The sequence below is a fragment of the Tachysurus fulvidraco genome, chromosome 10 (genome assembly GCF_022655615.1).
Source record: "Tachysurus fulvidraco isolate hzauxx_2018 chromosome 10, HZAU_PFXX_2.0, whole genome shotgun sequence".
Classification (NCBI taxonomy): Eukaryota; Metazoa; Chordata; class Actinopteri; order Siluriformes; family Bagridae; genus Tachysurus; species Tachysurus fulvidraco.
In genome coordinates, this window is record NC_062527.1 from 16,593,735 (window position 1) to 16,609,835 (window position 16,101).

The 16,101-nt window shown below is 36.9% G+C and overlaps 1 long non-coding RNA gene across 2 annotated transcripts in view; it reads right to left on the reverse strand.

The window, feature by feature from the left end:
• The window catches only part of LOC113654877, a 17,895-nt gene extending 3,291 nt beyond the window's left edge, over positions 1-14,604 (reverse strand). The window contains exons 1-3 of one of the 2 annotated variants that reach the window (XR_003443578.2): positions 14,245-14,602; positions 5,734-5,791; positions 1-1,386 (exon numbers count right to left, since the gene is read on the reverse strand). The exon at positions 1-1,386 is cut by the window's left edge and continues 3,291 nt beyond it. This is a non-coding gene — a long non-coding RNA (uncharacterized LOC113654877). Of the gene's footprint in view, positions 1,387-5,733; positions 5,792-14,244 lie in introns of both variants that reach the window. The other variant, XR_003443577.2, reaches the window with a different exon arrangement.
• Between the last annotated feature and the right edge of the window lie 1,497 nt (positions 14,605-16,101).

Sequence of the window (16,101 nt, forward strand, 5' to 3'; positions counted from 1 at the left end):
TCTGATGAATGAGTGGGTGTACCGTGTCCTGTAATGTGTCACACGGTATTGGTGTGACACTGGTAAACCTGTCTGAACACCTCCATGTCTCTGTTGAAATGAGAAAAATTCTGTCTACCAAAAATATGTAGTAGCATCAACAGCCAAGTGGCCTGAAACAACACTGATGAAAGGCTGGAGGATGATTCACACACGATGTGCATTAAAAAAGCTGTTGCTTCTACGAGAGACTCTGTGTTTAGATTACATGTTCAACTAATCATTTCCTGAATGAGTTGTCTGTAGTCAGAAAGATCTTTTTTAAATGAATGATAAACCAGTAATTAGCTAAAAGCCTCAAAATTGTAAACATAGACATTAAAGCTACAAAAGAATGTGGTACCATAAGACTCACATACACATACAAGGAAGTAGTCTGTAGCCTCATGGGACCAGTGGCACAAGGTGGGGGACAACCAGGACACACTCACACACCCATCCCACAAACTGCAAACAATTAAAGAAGCCAATCAGCTACAACAGATGTCTTTGGGCTGGGGGAGAAACCCAGAGTACCTGGATTAAAGCACTGAAGCATGGAGTGAACCTGCAACACGTGTGGAGGCGAGAATCGAACCCCCAACCCTGGAGGTGTAAAGCATACATGCTCAACGCTAAGTCATTATCCCCTCCCACATTTTTTTTAATTATGACGAAGCAACGTCTGGGAAATACCTGATTAGAGTGTTACCTCACTTCACTTATATATATGTGACGGAGACATATGACTCAATGCCTCAATGTGCTATGCTGTGCTATTCTGGCATCCACGTAGCTGACATCATAGTCTATTTCTGGGGTCTGATGTCTAAGCATCACAACACAGCTATTTCCTCTGTACAATGTAACGGTTACAAACCATGCCACTTAAGGGACTGTTTGCAATGCAGGCCTGCAGATTACAGAAAGAAGTTCAGTTGCAGAGGCACACAGCATTATGTGGTGCATGAAAATTACTTTTACTTCACTGTTTCCAGAGAATACTCACATTTGAATACATTTGAGACTTTTGTATCTGCTGCAAAAAGAATGTGTTGCTTAAACGGTACATTACTGTATATAGGGGAAAACGTATAGTAAAATAAATTTGGTGTAAAATAAAGAAAGAATATAAATGAGACACATATGTTGACCTATATGTTTTGCTATTTATATTTGAATAAAAACATACAAGTATTTACATAATTTGTGTCCACAGGTTACATACTGTTATGCATGGATATGTATGGTCCTATAATCCCTGGTGGTCCAACAGCAGGATCCAGTGCTCACAAGGCAGGGGTTTGATTCATGTGCAGGGAACCAACCAAGCCACAGAGAGGTTCAATTTCATTGCCGGTCCCAAGCCTGGATAACATGAGGTGGTTGCATCAGAAAGGGCATTCGGTTTAAAACTACAGTATATATATATATATATATATATATATATATATATATATATATATATATATATATATATATATATATATGCAGATAGAATGATCCAGTGTGGTGACCCCGAACAGGAGCAGCCAATGGACAACAATGAGAGATGCCTCATTTACAGCTGTATGTCGGTCAGAAGATTCTCATGCGTCTTATTACCTGATTTTTTTTTAATTAGAATTTTTTACATTACTATATCAATATCAACCCAACGCAAATTGTATACCACGAAGGTTAAGGTCAAGGGCTGAGCTGGATATAGTGCTTATAGTGCTTATATTTTCTGCGACTTTATTGTGTCTTCTTTCTGGGGAAACTTCATAAGCCATGCTTTTCATAAGAAAATGAGTCATGGTGTTGCTGTCTCCATAGGAGATGAAATCATTCAAGGCTTCTACCTTATTATGTCAGTAATGTGGGTTATAACTGGAGTTATGTTTAGTTATGTGTAATATCTTTTTATATTTTACATATTGCAATTAAAAAAAATCTGAAAGAAATTTAACTAACCTGTCATTATTCATTTTTATGTCAATCCAGTCAGTGAGTGTGGGTATTTCTGCACCAATACACTGCTGAAAAAAAAAAAAACTTCCCAGATCACAGTAGGTCGCTTCTATGGCCCATCTGGCCTCCAAAACTAAGAAAAATAGGTCTATTAAATGTAAATGGAGGGACAACACATAGTGAAACTGACACTGACACACTGACGCAAGTTATGAGGTCAAATTGCATCAAAATAGGCTTAAAATTTTCTGACTAAGGATTACGATTTTGACCTGTCATAGTGTGGTAAAACATGGAAAGTATACAGAGTGTTTTAGGCTTAAATATATAGGTGTTACCGGGGTAAAACTTTGTCAGCACTAGATTAGTCAGCTTAGTTTATGCATTCCAAACCCTCACAAATATGGCTCATGCACCAATAAACAATATAACCATATAATGCACTTATTCTACTACATTTTATCAGTAAAAGTTACATTTTTAAAGGGGAATAAAAAATGTGTATAAATGTTTTTCACCAGAAATCTTATAGAGAGTATAATAAAAAGTTGCCAACATGAATGACGTATGTTTTGTTTGCTGTTATTTCTGGCTTCAATTTTGAGTGAGAATATATGAGAATATAGTAAATAGGAGTCTTGGGATGAGAACAAGACTTTGTGATAGTTATGTTGGTGAGTTTAGCTACAGCAGTAGATGTGTGCAGAGATCAGGAGTACAAATGCAAAGCTGGAACATGAACATTAATGTAACCTTGTCATAAGCCTTCCATCCTCCTGTCCACCAGAAGGAACCCTCGCCAGAATACTTACTACTTCTGGGTTAGCGCTATATAAGCTAATCCCCTGGCAAGTCGAAGAACTTTCCAAGTGGCCACCACATTGCATAAAACACTACCACTCCCAAACTGTCGTTTGTCCTTGTCAAGCCATGACCGTGGAAATCCCTAAACAATCTAGAACCTTGACCGTCAACCAACCTGCCTTCACACAGGCTATGGAACTGTGCCATTGACACATCACCTACCAATGTTTGCTTTTATCCCTTTTCTACACCCAAGACTCATGCAATGTAGTTGGCAGCCAGACTTATTCGCCCTTCATGTACCCTGCCACAGCCGGTTTCTTCTTCATTGAAAAAGAGGACGGTGGTTTAAGTCTGTGCATTACTCTGTTGATACAGAGGACTCATTGCAATAACAGTACCCTTACCCCTGCCATTGATTCCAAACTGGACCTAAGGAGTGCCTATAACCTGATCAGAATATGAGAGGGGGACGATTGAAAAACAGTCTTCCATACCACTAGGGGACACTATAAGTATTTAGTAATGCAGAATAGCCTGATTAACACCTATTGTATTTCTGCAGAGGTCAATAATGACAATAATGACTGCTATCTATAAAGGAAGCTTTGGCTGGAGGGGTCCCAATATTGCTTTCAAGTAATCACAGACCACAAAAATTTTGAGTATCTTAAGAATGCCGACGGAACACCATGCCATTTAGAACCTCTCCCCAGAAGGCCATTCGACACCAATGCCTGCAGGCCAACCACCGGAGATGACTCTATTCCTGCCTAGTCACAAACGCAGCCCAAAATTCTTTGGACCCTGTTCCATCCTGTCTCCAGTTCCCCACCAGTTACTGCATCTCCCCTTCCTTCCATGTTTCCCTTTTAAAACCTGTCCAGACTCCAACCACTAAGGAAACTGGAGATCACGCTCCACCATCACCACTTGAAATCGAAGGACTGGATTACTGACTACTTCCGGGGGTAAAGCTCTTATAGCGCTATATACAGTACATTAGTGATTTCATAGAAATTCACGCAATGTATTGGTTCATGCAAATTATTGTTTGTCCTTGCAACATGCCAAGCCTTTCTCATTGCCATTGTTTCTGTTTCATGTGTATGACCCTTGCTTTGCTGCTTTTGGGTTTGCATTTTGTCTTTCTGTTAATTAGGATTACTCTACCTTTGTTTTTGTTTGCCGATTTGGATTTGTTTGCGATGTATTGTAATAAACCACTGCTAATGGATTCTACACCCCTTACCTCTCAATTAAAAACAATATACTGTCATTACCTACAAGCTGTTGACATTATTTGGTTAAACACAACAAACTCACCATCTCCATATTAGTCTTCTGGATCACCAGTCATGCCATTTTCACCAAACCAAGATATTTGTTAAATATCTAGATTAATAATATATTTCATTGGAGAAGTTCCAAAGATTTAGAACAAGTACATTTGTTGTTGTAGTTAGTTTTTATTTTATTACAGTTCATTCCCTATTGGCTATTGAATTGAAGAAAATAAAGATTTAGTAGAAAAAATAATATTAATAGGAAATAAGATTTGCAGATAAGATCACGATCATCATCCCCTCTGCGGTTGTATTGGGACTGCAAATGAAAGCTTTATTCTAGATTTATTTCCTCACGTTCTACTATTACATAGTTAGATTTTCTAATTTTATACTTGAAACTTATTTCTTGAAAATGAACTAAAACGGATTACACAGTGTGTTTAAGTGAAAGTGAAAGTGACGTGACATACGGCTAAGTACTCAGTACTCATACTCAGAATTTGTTCTCTGCATTTAACCCATCCAAAGTGCACGCACACAGAAGTGAACACACACACACCGTGAACACACACCCGGAGCAGTGGGCAGCTATTTATGCCACGCGCCCTGGGAGCAGTTGGGTGTGTGTGTGTGTGTGTGTGTGTGTGTGTGTTCGGTGCCTTGCTCAAGGGCACCTCAGTCGTGGTTTTGCCGGAACGAGACTCGAACCTACAACCTTAGGAGTCAAACTCTCTAACCAATAGGCCACAACTTCTATGATTAGCAGTGCATATACAAGTGTTTTATCCACACAGCTTGCCAATTTAAGTGTAAATTGTTAAAAAAATGTGTAAAAAGTTAGAAAAGAAAGAAAGAAAGAAAGAAAGAAAGAAGGAAAGAAGGAAAGAAAGAAAGAATTAAAAAATTACCCCATCACTGACCTTTAGAGATAGCAATCTAAATCCAGACTTTATAAACTCAGAAATATATACATCTCCCTCATCTTTAGAGCATCCTAACTAATAGTCAAGTCAGTTAAGTAGAATATGATAACACGTGAGTGATAATTACACATGGGATATGTTTACATGTCTAGTAGAGGTCTCACACAGAAGTGTGGGTGGTTGTAGACAATACAATGAAGAAATTATTGCTAAATTATGGAAAATGCAGCGAGAACACACAGAAACCTAAGTCCATAGTTTAAAAATATAGATGCTGGACAATTTATGGAAGTGAACACTATTTAGCACATATTGGAAATCTTACAAATTTTTCGACACAGTCCCGCACTTTCATAAGATTACTAAATGCAATATTTTCTAAAAATAAACAACAAACCAATGTTTTACCAAAAATAAACCATTGGTTAAATAGTAAATATATGAAATTGCAAACCTATTTGATGGCATGACAGGCTCTAGATTTCATCTTTTTGTGGTTTGTCCTGAACCAGGTGAGTTTGTTGTGTTTGTTCTAAATGAATGTGTTCCGAACAAAACCTAATAATATTAAATGGATTCCAATTTATATGAAGAAAATTCCCCATTTATATATAAAACTCCCCATTTGCAAATATATAAAATTATTTATGAAATACAAAGGTATTTTTGGTGGGAAAACCTTCATTATTTTTCTTGATAAATTGATAAACTCAAATATATATAAATATAACTCAAATGTTACTTACCTTGAAATGTTCCATGTGGGCCTGATCTGGGTTTTTTTGTTGCACAGCCTCAGACTTCCTGTGTGGTGTATATATAAAGACAAGCACACAGAGAAAACATTATCACTAGAAAGCATCTCTGAGAAGGGGAACCATGAAGAACACACTCATTTTTCTCATCACATTGTCTCTCTGCCTATGTTCAGAGACCAAAGGAACTCACAGCAAACTTGATATGACTTTCGAACATGTTATTCGCGAGCTGCAACAACTTATTCAACAAAACGAAGGCAAAACAAATGTAAGTAGATCCTTAACACTTCGATTTCACACGATATTGGTGATCTAAAGAGTCACAACTTTTGTCTAATGGGTCTAATAGAGCTGTTAATTTATGATTTTTGTTTTTCTGTTTCCTTTTAGCCCTCATTCAAGAACTCATGCAACATGACCAGGACAGTAAGTGATTTAGATTGTTTATTGTTTTCATTTAAAGTAAAGTTAACAACAAATCAGTCCTTTAGTAAAATGCAATGCAGGTCAACAAATAATTGTATTCTTATTATTTCACACTAGTGTAACACTAGTTTCACAGTTTTCTTGGATCACCTATATTATGACCTGGGGAACATTACAGGACTCTCTATTGCCAGTACTGCCATTCTAACAAAAATCCAGAAAAATGTGAAGGAAATTAAGCATTCGCACCAGCTTCATGCTGTGATGGTAGGTTGATGATTTGATACATGTTTTACCATTAAAAAATAATAATATAAAAGCAATTCTGATATTAATATGTTAACAATTAACATTAATAGTTGATGTGCTCGTTTGTAAAAATAATTCTACATGCACTGGCCTAAAATCACTGATTTCTTTTTTCTTTTCTTAAAGGAGGACATAAGAGCTAGTCAAAACAGATGTTGTAAGAAGAAACACGGATGCCACCATAAGGTCTTGAATGGTTACCTCAGAGATCTACAGTGCATTTACCGTAACACCACTTTTCCTCCAACACGAAGATAATTTATTTTCCTAATTTATATGAAATGACTATTTATTATAATCATGCTATTTATTTCATTTTGCTTATTTATTTCTAACTTAATAATTTAACAGTAGATTTCCAAATAGGTACAACGTCTTCGCTGAATGAAAAAGTAATCAGTAATATTGCACGAAGCAATTTCTGTCTGGAATGTATTGCAACAATACAGCATTTCAAATGTTTACAGATATAGAATGGTGAGGCTAGACTTTTTATTTTATTCCCAAGGTTTAACTCACTTGACTATGTTCACCATGATATTTGCATACTGATTTGATTGAACAGATGCACAATTCTATGACGCATATTGTACGCGACTTTTACCTCTTACAAGAGTTAATAAAATTGTTATTTATATATTTTATTCTATGGTGTGAATTTTCTGAAAGCACAGCTTAAATGCAAGACCCTGAACCTAATGGAAAAGATCAATGGTAAAAAGCAAACAAAAGTGCTTATGTATGTTATCTTAATATCATTCTCACTCACTCATTTTCTACCGCTTATCCGAACGACCTTGGGTCACGGGGAGCCTGTGAATCTCAGGCATCATGGGGCATCAAGGCAGGATACACCCTGGACGGAGTGCCAACCCATTGCAGGGCACACACACACTCTCATTCACTCACACACTCACACACTACGGACAATTTTTCCAGAGATGCCAATCAACCTACCATGCATGTCTTTGGACCGGGGGAGGAAACCGGAGTACCCGGAGGAAACCCCCGAGGCACGGGGAGAACATGCAAACTCCACACACACAAGGCGGAGGCAGGAATCGAACCCCCAACCCTGGAGGTGTGAGGTGAACGTGCTAACCACTAAGCCACCGTGTTCCCCATCTTAATATCAGATACAGATATTTTAGAAAATATCTGATTAGGGATGTAACGCTATGCTTGTTTTTCAATATGAAGCAGAACAAACAGGAATATTCAAGACCACCCCCAAAGGTAACATACAGGCATAAGAACAGGCATCAAGGGGCTTCATCATATGCATCGTACATGTGCGCTAGTCCATATCCTAGCCACAACAATTAATGAAATACCCCTTCACTCGTTCTTCTACGACATGTGCGTCAAATGATATCTGCCTTATTCATGTCCTGTGGACATGCCCCATCCAGCGATTTCTCTCCCCTTAACTATTAAACAGACTCAATGGTTTTGTCATATACACAGTTATACAAGGTGAAACATATACTGAAACGGAAAATAGAGGGGGAAAAGGAATGTAATATGTAAAAAAGAAGTATAGAATTAAGAAGAAATTCAATGCGATGTGAAAATGATAACTATGATTTCTTTAAATCAGACCTGTGATCCTCGTAAACTGAAGTATGATCAGCACTAAAAGTATTAATTGGCTCATAAAACCTGCTTATACAGGACAATTCTTATTAGGTGGGTTTCACTCATGGCTGTCACACTACCATGGGGACACTGACTGTCACATTAAACCTAACTGATAGGAAGTGACAAGCAGAGCCATGCTGGCAGTGTGCTGCAGTGATTTGAGATTTCACCCCCTACACATGAGCATGCACACATGAGTATTCATCTGGTGCTTCATGTGGATGTGTTCCTTGGGGAAGAATAAGGAAAAAAATACATGAGTATATGATCATCTGATGGGATTTTTAACCTTTAATCGTTTTTCTTATCACAGCCTAGCAACAGCTACCAGACACAGACTTCATATGACCTGCCATAATTTTATTGTGGCTCTGTAGAAACATGCAATTCTTTCCCAGCAACTTTGTTAGTAAATGATATTGTAACATTCAGTGTTTTATTTATTGAAGAATGAAAAAAAAAACAAAAAAACTTTTTATTCATTTAAATTTACATTGAATATTGAAAGTGGAAGGTTGTGCAATGTCCATAAAGCAAGTTAGTTACTGCTGTCATTTGGGTTTGAGCAAACAACACTCGTTTCCATCACTCACTATCACTGACTTCTCTCTTGAGGTTAATAAGCTATCTTCTCATCTTTCAAACAAACCACAAACTCTGTCCTGAAGACTTTCCCATCCAAAAACATCTGAAAAAAGAAAAGCTTCACAGCTTACACTTAATGCTTAAACAGAGTTCACACTACCACACTCGTTTAACTGATCTAAGATCAACCACACAGATCTGTTTACTGATTAAGTTTCCTCCTCTGTATGTGTATTAGTTTAAGCATTATACATAACACTTCATTAGGCTTCATTAGAAGCAATCATGTGGTTCTTCTGACCACATGGTGAGCCTGGAGAAAAAAAATAGAGGTTCTTCTGACCACATGGTGAGCCTGGAAAATGGCGCGCTGAACATGAAAAAAAAAAAACGTGATTGATTTTTTTACTCAGTACCAAGACAATATCTTGGACAGTATCAAGACAGTACCAATCCAAGACAATAAATAAGCTGAAAAAAAAATCTTGCACCCCAAACACCTGGGGAACAATCGGCTCCAGAAACTCCCCTCAAGTGAATGGCACTTCTCCATCAGAAGCAGAACCACGTGACATGAACAGTTTGGTGGTAATTCTTCTTCCCAAGCCGTAAATGACAAATAAGCCAAATAAGCAGAACCGTTTGTTCTTTTAGTACCAGATTTAGACAATCTGTGTTTGTTACAGTATATTATACTCAAAGTGTGTGCTTGCTTGCTTGAAGTTAATTAAATTATTGAGTGCATTAGGTAGTTAGTATGAGTCTGAATACTTATGTCACATTAGAGTTAGTTCCTTGTTAGAAATATATCTTAACCATGATATTAATGCAATACTGTGCTTGCTATTTTAATTGCATCTCTTATAAATAAATAATACAGATTTTTTTTTTTGATATATGACTAGATGTCATTAAAAAAAGGTTTAACTCTAATGGCTGAGTGAATAATTATGTGTTTTAGTTGTTGAGTAATACATGAGACTCTGACCAACTGAAATGTTAGAGATATAATGCACAGTGATATATTTGCTTCTGTCTCTTACACACACACACACACACACACACACACACACACACACACACACACACACACACACACACACACACACACACACACACACACACACACACACACACACACACACACACAGACCAATGTGGTCATATAATGGAAACAAAAGGGGCAGAACTGAAGCAATATTGTGAGCTCAGCAGTATAAGGAAGCCCCTTGTCTACTAGAGTTAGTCTGTGTGTGAAGGTGTTGGTGGTTTCCTCTCTGTAATGGGGCAAAGACTAGACTAGTGCATCACTATGCTGCTTTTTGAATGCCCACTTATTGAGTAAAAGTTAAGGAGATGGTGAAGACTGTGAAGGCAGACACTTGTGCTGTTTTTTATGTCTGTGAGCACAAGTGCGGGACCAGCTGCAGGTTGTTCCTGATCATTCCCTTCATTGTGTGTTTGAAGTGGTGATTTACGAGTGGCCAATGGCCATATTGGTTCTTCTTTGATGCTTTTTTAAAGTGTGTCCACATTTATCACTTTGGCCCAAAAAATCAGCGGCTGTGCATCTGTGATGCGTTCGTTCTCTGTCTCTGTCTCTGTCTCTGTCTCTGTCTCTCTCTCTCTCTCTCTCTCTCTCTCTCTCTCTCTCTCTCTCTCTCTCTCTCTCACTCTCACTCTCACTCTCTCTCTCTCTAAAGCAGGTGACCTACATTGAGAGTTTTATGGGAGAGCTTTAATATGCATTATTGATTATGCTGTAAATCTCCACTTAGGATCTGAAATAGTATAGTGACTCTGAGAACTGAACAAAGTGTGTTTGTATAATTCTAAAATAGTTTTAGGCCCCAAGAGAACGACTCTGAACTATAGTCACACATTTGTCCGTTACTGCTCCTACGAGCTGCACCTGCTAACCATTGCACTTTATCCAGATCATTCAGTTGTTAAGTATCAGTTATTTTGTTAGTACATATTATGCATTCTGTATTAATCACTGATATTGCAATGTATGCGCCTTAACATGCTGGTAATTAAAAACCACCAGATGTCAGTATCCTGCTATTTCCATATTATGATTTATTCATTAACTAATATGTTACTGCACCATTGTCTCTATAAACCTACATAATACAATATATTACAAACCTATATCTTTTTATTAGTAGTGTTTGTTTTGTACATTTTTTCCACCTCATTACCAACATCAAACCTACCGTACATTCTGTACTCTCATAAAATACAGTTTCTATGTTTTATTTTGACTGTGAAAATGATCCTCTTAGGTAAATATCTGACAAATAAGCTGAGTGTTTAATATATCACATATTGTAAATACCCTAATGTATAAGGAAACATGATGCTCATTGAGGAAATCACGATACCACACAGTTTGTTTAGACACTCTGACCTCGTCCCACCTCATTCTACCAAAGTCATTTTACTTGTTTGCTTATTTGAGGCATTTTCTTTATTAAATTTGAGTCTTTTGCACTACAGTGTCATATTTATCATTATGAAATGTATCCCCAAATTTGATCAGGTCACTGATTGAGCCATGCTAAGAATACATAATATATAAGAATGTATATAATAAGGCAAGTAGAATGCAAACAGATTCAACCAAAAAGTTAGTCATCTTCACACACCCACTCTTTAGCAACTGGTTCTGTTATTATCTCCACCCACTCACAAGACTGACCTCACTCTTCCTCCAGATAACGGTGTGAAATGCGTACTTATCTTGCAATCATGAAACCGACCTTACATTTTATCTTCCACTTCCTTGGGAAGTGTCATAAGTGAGTCTGATCATTTGTGAACTGCAGCTTATAATATATTCTCTGATGTTCTGAAGTTTTGTCTATGACAGAAGTTACACTGTGGGTCACTCTACGATGGTTTCACACTTGGCTTTCTTTTCACAGCTGCCAGCTCCGTTTTTGTATAAATAAATTTGTTTTATTGTAATTGTAAAGGAAGCCAGTGCAATGTGGCTGTTTCTTACAAAAAACCCCACTGCTGCTGCCTTTTTCTTGTCATAGAGAAACTTCCTTTTAAGAAAAGCTCCATGTGCCAAAGGTGTTTTTAACCTACTAAAGATTTGCAACAGCAAAAGAAAAAAAAAATCATCTTTGGCAAAATGAAACCAAACTTTATTACTGATAAAAAAAAAATGAATGTAACCTAAACAGCATGCTAGGCTAGGTCGCTATTAATAAATATGGCTGGTAAGAGTGTTGTTATGGTTACAGTGTGTGACATGTGGGTTTGGTTGCTTTTTTATATATACATGAACTAAAAATCACTGAAAAAGATTTATCTTGACAACTAAGCTAATTCTTTGGTTATTTATGACACTATCCATTATAATGGTCTTTGGAAACCTACAGATTTTATCCCCTGTTCAGCTTCTGATCCAATTAATTGGCTAATTAACAGCTATTCCTGAGTTGGACTAAAGCATGTGTCTATATATTAGAGAAGGTAAAAATAGAACGTGCCAGACAGGGAAGACTCAAGATCCAGGGCCGAGAACCAGAACAGAAATCAGAAATCTATCAGCATGTATCAAATCAACACACCTGCTACAGCATATCCAAAACCTCATTTGAATGTTAGTAATGTGAATGTTTTCCTGTCAGTCTTGAGTGGCGAAATTGAGTTTCGTGCTCTTCACTCAGGTCATGATGTTCAATATGTGCTATAATCTATAAATAATTAATATGACTTGATGGCAATGGTGTACTTGAAACCCCCAGAGACTAAATGGTGCAATACGATGTCCTTCTGCTGATAATATTATCACTAGATGTATTAGATTATATCACCATGTTTGTTGTTGTTGTTGTTGTTGTTGTTGTTGTTGTTTGAAGGCTGCATGCACTCTTAATTATTCATGTTAGAGCTTGTTACTGCATTGTAAGTGTGTTTTATTGTGAGGTGAGTTGTACTGTTTCTATGTAGAAACCTGTATGTTTCCTTCCTTGGTTGCATTTGTTTATATGTGCATTCTAGCATTGAATGAGAAAATAAAGTATATCATGCTATCTGTGTAAATGTGCATTTAGGCAGCACGTCAGACAACAGTAGACGTGATGAAGGGATTTAGAATTGGTCCGTCATTTATGTTTGATCTATTATCAACCAATCTTAGGGAATGCATAAAAAAATACCATTATTATATTTCCACAAAATATTAGACATTTTAACTAACATTTCAACATTTTTACTAATCCTGCAGTAAACCACCAGGACTTCATCACCTACTCTTACTTTGATATCCCTTAGAGCTCAAAAGGTAACAGGATCTTAAATAGCTTTTAAACAGCAATGAGAAAAATGCATCATCAAGAAAAAAATCATTATAAAGAAGACTTTGTTGACCTTTTAAAAATCATTATACCACAGCTATTATGCAAAAAAATGTTATCTGTCACATATGAGGTGCTCTGTATTTGTGTCACAGTAACCACCCACGAACAAGCATTTGGAAGTGTATTACCGGTGAGGTTCAAACCCGAAATCCCCAAATAGATACGCCTCTGCCTCAGTAGTCAAACAATGAGCTTATGAAAAGCCAGCTGAATTCCCGTTTTAAAAAATGACAATGAACTAATTAACCTATTTTTGTGTGTATGTGGGACTATGCTTCTGATTGCACAGGCCTACTCATTCCTGTTTCATACCCTGCCGCCTCTACATCCTCCTCTGCATAACACCTGTACTATGAGTCCTTTTGTGTGAAAGGGGAAGTCAGCATTAAAACCTTTGGCCTGCAATCCTTTTCTGCCATGAGTCAACACAAAAGGCAAGCTATAGCTAGCTAACTATAACTATAAACTGTTTTTCTACATTTTCAAGGTGTATATATCATTGAGAAGGCATTACAGTAACTAAAAACTAAGCAATTATCCCCAACAAGGATTTTGTTTACCACATTTAACTCATATTGCATTCATGGAATTTTGAATGCATGCCAATATCCAAATATTTCAGTCACACTATTTTAATGTTGCTGGCTATATTTTTGCGACTAATTCACTAGTTCAGAATAAATGTAGCAATGACAAAGTCTATAAAATAGACTGCGGTTCTTATATACCATAGGATCAGAGATATCTAGTGGCTCTTCGTGTTCAGGTGAGCAACAGATCCCAGTATGTTATATTAGAAGGTAAAAATTGTTCTTTTACATAAGAAGGGTGGTCAATTTGAGATAACAAACTACTGTATCTTTCACTAATATTAGTAGTCATTCCTGCTGAGATTTACTTGTCAGTTTTCCAACAGCATAGCTAGCTATCTAGCAGAGCTATGAATCAGCATGACAGAGAGGATATACTGCACTGCCTCTGCTTGAAGATGTAAAGATATGAAATGAAGTGTATTAGGGAAGTCGATTATCAGTGTAACTGAAAATAAATCTTAAAGCACAAGCACAATAACAGTGACACAGTCAGTCCACTATATGAGCTGTAAAACGGCTAGGATTGTAAAATGTGATGCCACATGAAACACAAAGATATACATTACCAAATATTGCCTTATGTTATGACTTGCTGCCTTCTTCTTGACCTGGACGAACAGCTGTTGTCTGAGTCTACAACATTGGCATCTTCATGAGAAAATATAAATTTTACTTCTGTAGTGATAATATTCTGTTTGCGTTTAACTGAAGCTAACAGGAAGTGTAAACGAACTGAAAACGATTAGATTAACGCTCTGTCTATATTTTTACAAGTATATGAGAATATGAAGTTAGAGTGCCGTGCAGATTGTTTAGGGTTGCAAATCTATTTCCTGTGCTGCCTCGTGACAACAGTGTGTGAAAAGTTAACTCAATGTGCTTAGCATAACTGAAGACCTTGAACAAACTTCACTAGCAGGTGCATGGAATAACAGAAGGGCAAAAGAAATGAACATCAGTTAAATGATCACTAAAGTTTAAAAACAAAATAAAAAAAAAACATGATTTCTACTGTAAAGCAGGGTTTAGTGTAATAGTGTTCTTACTAGAATGAGAATATCTTAGAGACCACAAAGAGATTCTAGTGCTAGTTAACCTCAGATTTTAATTTGTTTTGCATTAGCATTCATCACAGTCATCCATTTGTTTAGCATGATGTGCTAATTCAAGTTTTACAGAACTTTTTAGGGATCTTTGATAGAATTAATTTCAGGAGTAAAGTCATACATGTAAGAACATTGCTGCTGAGGTGATATAATGATACCGTATATTTGAATAGGGAGTGGCCATTCAGTTATATATCAAGGTCAGGAGTTAATATTTCTAGGCCACTATTATGTTCTGGACACTAGAGGCAAAAGTCATGTGTACAAACTATGAAACCTGAGCTCAACTTAATATTCATTTGAACATCATTCTTAATATCTGGTCTCCTGTTAATTATTGGGCTATTAGGGGTCAAAAGGTCTACTTGTGTTACAAATTAGCTTAAGGGCTAAGGATACATACAGTATGTCTCACAATGCTAGCGACTCCAGAAAATACAGTAAGTTGCTTTATTTAAGTTCCTACAACAGTTACATATTTAATGATTATGAAAATATCCCTCAAGAAATTGTAGCCCTACAATGTTAATGAAAATGATTAAATAAATAATTACTATGTCACTTCAGGAACTTAACCAAGTTAAAGTTTCATAAATCATTAAAGTAACTTCAAACATGGTTATATCTTATGCATTATGTAAGACAACCAGTTTATACAGTCGTGGCCAAAAGTTTTGAGAATTACATAAATATTAGTTTTCACAAAGTTTGCTGCTAAACTGCTTTTAGATCTTTGCTTCAGTTGTTTCTGTGATGTACTGAAATATAATTACAAGCACTCCATACGTTTCAAAGGCTTTTATCGACAATTACATGACATTTATGCAAAGAGTCAGTATTTGCAGTGTTGGCCGTTCTTTTTCAGGACCTCTGCAATTCGACTGGGCATGCTCTCAGTCAACTTCTAGGCCAAATCCTGACTGATAGCAACCCATTCTTTCATAATCACTTCTTGGAGTTTGTCAGAATTGTTGGGTTTTTGTTTGTCCACCCACCTCTTGAGGATTGACCACAAGTTCTCAATGGGATTAAGATCTGGGGAGTTTCCAGGCCATGGACCCAACATTTCAACGTTCTGGTCCCCGAGCCACTTAGTTATCACTTTTGCCTTATGGCACGGTGCTCCATCGGGCTGGAAAATGCATTGTTCTTCACCAAACTGTTGTTGGATTGTTGGAAGAAGTTGCTGTTGGAGGGTGTTTTAGTACCATTCTTTATTCATGTCTGTGTTTTTGGGCAGAATTGTGAGTGAGCCCACTCTCTTGGATGAGAAGCAACCCCACACATGAATGGTCTCCGGATGCTTGACTGTTGGCA